General features: G+C 47.6%; 1 long non-coding RNA gene across 1 annotated transcript; it reads left to right on the forward strand.

The window, feature by feature from the left end:
• The first annotated feature begins 2,393 nt into the window (after positions 1–2,393).
• On the forward strand, positions 2,394–3,509 carry LOC130377969 (uncharacterized). The gene is made up of 3 exons (XR_008894431.1): positions 2,394–2,614; positions 2,690–2,871; positions 2,951–3,509. It is a non-coding gene; the product is annotated as an uncharacterized LOC130377969 (long non-coding RNA).
• Positions 3,510–3,728: the final 219 nt, after the last annotated feature.

Consider the following 3,728-nt stretch of genomic DNA (forward strand, 5'->3'; position numbering starts at 1 on the left):
GATTTTGCTCAAAACTACTTCCAAATGGTGGAGTAATGGCCCTATAACCCTGTGGTGAGCTTAGTAACACGTTTGCATTGAAATTGACAGAGATCAACATTTCTTGTTTATGAGCGCAAAATGCTTTTCAGAGCGTTAGAATCACTTTTTGATCACACGTCTCAGCCGTTCGAAAAAAAAGTGATCCTGCCGACAACGCCAAGTGTGGCAAGGTGGTAGGCGAAAGGAAAATAAACTAAAAGATCTAACTAAGAAATAAGAAAAAGGAACGCCACCCTGGGAATTTCACCTCAGGGAATTGATGTAAAGTGCAAAGCACACTGGTAAGTCCACTCGTTTAGAAGGCATGAGACGTACGTAGTTCAAATGTTATAGAAAAATACAATTTATTAAATAACTTCTTTCCTTTTCAATGCAAAATCTTCACCATGCAACCAAACGAAAATAGAACTAAATAAGTAATCAAACCAAAAGAAAAACAATACACACAAAATAGTTGAGATAAACGCAGAACTAGATAAGTAATCAAACCAAAAGAAAACAAATCATTCAAATAATTAGAACACACATCAACACTCATGCACACACGGATGGGGGGAAACCCCGGTTAAAAGGCACACTGGATGAACACCCTTGGTAGAACTACCTCGGGGGGGGTGCGCCGCAGCGACAGGCGGCAGTAGGCACGAGGTGCCAGCCGGAGCAAAGCACGTGAAGTAAACAACACGGCGTGCAGCAGCAGTGAAGCGGAGTAGCGTGGAAAGGCAATATCAGCCAGCAATGCAGCAGCGAAGCAGAGTAGCGTGGAAAGGCAAGATCAGCCTAGCAAAGCAGCGAAGCAGAGTAGCTGTGGGAAGGCAAGATCAGCCTGGCAAAGCAGCAGCAGCCCCAATGAGCTGATTGCAGTTGGTCCTGTTTACGACCAAACATGATGTTAGTGTGGCTACATAAAACAGAAATGCTACAGTTGTTTGCTATGCTAACACATACCTGTTTACGACCAAACACTGGCATACACACACACACACACACACACACACACACACTCGCGTTCACACAGGAGGAGGGAGTGAGAGAGGACTCCGGCCGTCATCAGCGTTTACCTGAGAACACACTTAGCGTTAGCTATCAGACAGCATCAACTACATTGTCACGAAAGAATACTTAAAATAACTTGCTTACAAGAACTTACACCATAGCTCGCACGAAAACCCTGAAGCAGCAACAAATAGTCGCCCTATCGGACCAGACTACCTTTTGGCCCGGAAGTGACGCGCAAGTGACAGGAGCGCAAAAAGAAAGAGGCAGGTGGAGGATGGCTGCTTTTATACCGCCCACATCATGACGGCCACTAGTGGTACTTAACCGTGACTAACATGGATAGCACCTCTATCCTGCTACATTCTACCCCACCTTCTTGGATCGTCGTCCCGACGATCAACACACAAGCTAACTCCAGGGTCTAAACAAGGCAGACACTGAGTTGGACACAGAAGCAGAAGGGTTGGCCACTTGCGCCTCTCCAGCAGGCCGCGGAAGACGATGCACATTCGGGTGCTGACCAGCCCGTTTGACGTGGGGTCCGGCGTGGACCCATGTTGCTGGAATCAGGGCAAGTGACCAAAGGAGAACATGAGGATGCCCCCGGGTTTGGAATTGATGAAGGCCCTTGGGACATAATTGGTCCGGCGGATGGTATGGCAGAATTTGCCACAAAAGGTCAAGGACTAACAAATCATACTCAAATGGAGGCTCCTCTTCTGGAGATGGTTCGTCCCTGGGTGACGAGTTGTGGGAAGAGGCAGGACGAGGTGAGTCCACCCCTACGACCGCCTTCAGCATAGTGCGGTGGACCTGTCTGCCCTTTGTCTCATCGTCTACTGGCGCAATAGTATACACTGAGCCACCCTCTCTAGGCATCCTCAACACTCGATACTTCATCGAGCTCCACCGATCTCGGGTCTTCTGGGGCCCCCTGCCCTGAAGTCGCGCAAGTACACCAACTGCCCTTCCTGCAAAGGCAAATCTATTACATGCTGATCATGGACTCGCCTTCGCCGAGCGGCAGCATGTTTCAAGCGCTCCCTTGCGCCTTCAAAGGCCACCTCCAAGCGGGCTTGATGCTCTTGCACCCACTCATGGATGGACCCCCCGACCGGGCTCTCGACCCTAACCCAACAAGAAATCGAGTGGTAGCCTTGGTTCCTGCCCGAACATCAAGGCAAAGGGAGATTCTCCCGTTGATTGGTGGGAGTCGTGTTGTAACAATAAGGACGTGAGGAAGACACGTATGCCAATCCCTTTTACGAGACACTGGCAGAGTACGCAGCAGGTTGTGGAGTGTCCGGTTAAACCGCTCGCATTGACCATTTCCTTCGGGGTGGTACGGGGTAGTACGTGATTTTACGATACCATATGTAGCAGGATGGGCCTTTAATTAGTGCTGCAGTACCGGCCTATCACTGTTGGGTGCGCTGCCTATAAAGGTGGGTGGTTGTGCACTGGGAGCACTCTTGCCTGGGAGCTCCTGGCTACCCCGCCCCCTGTTGTCACCGAAACCTGATCGCCTCACCTGATCGCCTTTTAGTTGGATCGTGCAGCTCGCCGTTGTTTGGTATGTAGTGGTTGTGTGCATCTGTGTACCTTCTAAACTTTGCACAAGTCCTCAATATTGGCTTCCATCCCTCAGGCAGTTTATTGGCCGGGTCTTCCCTCTCCCGTATCGACCCCAGTTGTAGGGCGTGCGAGTGTTTCCTCCTCTACCTGTTGCAGCGGGGAGCGATCAGCTGTAGATCGAGTTGCACTTGTAATGGTGTTGCTCGCTACAGGTGGTCCCCTTCCTCCCCTTTGATGTTCATTCAACTCCTGACGGTATGTGGATAAGATGACGCTAACCCAAGTTATTACAGTTGTTGTTCAGCCTCCAGAACAAATGTATTTTCTATGGCAGGGTTGACGTGTGTGTGGGCGGTTTCTGCCAGCACGCCCCCCCCCCTCTTCACGCTGCTGTTGGCCGGCTGCCGTTTTGTCCACTGATTATATAGCCAACACATCGATCCTACTCTGCATCTCCTACTGTGCTGTACCTGCCCCGAGTATGGTGATTGCTGCCTCACCCTAAGTCTCATTATTTTGATCCATTCATTTAACAGACTTCCAACTGATCTTATTGATGATATTATTTGTGTTTTGTGGGTTGCTTTGCATGTTTGTTTTGGCTTAATTGCTTTACTTATCCATGATATTATTTGTGTTTTGTGGGTTGCTTTGCATGGTTGTTTTGGTTTAATTCGTTTTCTTAGTTATTTTGGTTTGGTTTAATTGCTTTACTTATTCATTTGGATTTATCAGTTTGGATAAATCTCCTTTACTTTTGATTTAAAACCCATTTAGTTATTTGCTCTTCCCTTTTTGTGTATTTTGTGTGTGTGTGTGTGTGTGTTCGCTTTAGTGTGTTTGTGTGAACATATTTTATTGAGAAGTCATGCTTAAAGATTATATATATTAATTAAAAGGAATGAATTGTATGCTGGACCCAGTCTCAAGCTTTCATTAGTGAACGAACTTGTGTGCTTTAACTTAGGTTAATCTAAACTCTCCAGGTGAAATTCCTGGGGTGGCGTTGTTGGCAACTTGTCACTAGTTCTTTAACTGAACTTTATCTTATTGTTTCCCCGACCCCCGAATGCCACATTTGGCGTTGTCGGCAGGATAATTACTTTTGGAAA

This window comes from Gadus chalcogrammus, unplaced genomic scaffold (genome assembly GCF_026213295.1).
Source record: "Gadus chalcogrammus isolate NIFS_2021 unplaced genomic scaffold, NIFS_Gcha_1.0 GACHA026, whole genome shotgun sequence".
NCBI classification, from domain to species: domain Eukaryota; kingdom Metazoa; phylum Chordata; class Actinopteri; order Gadiformes; family Gadidae; genus Gadus; species Gadus chalcogrammus.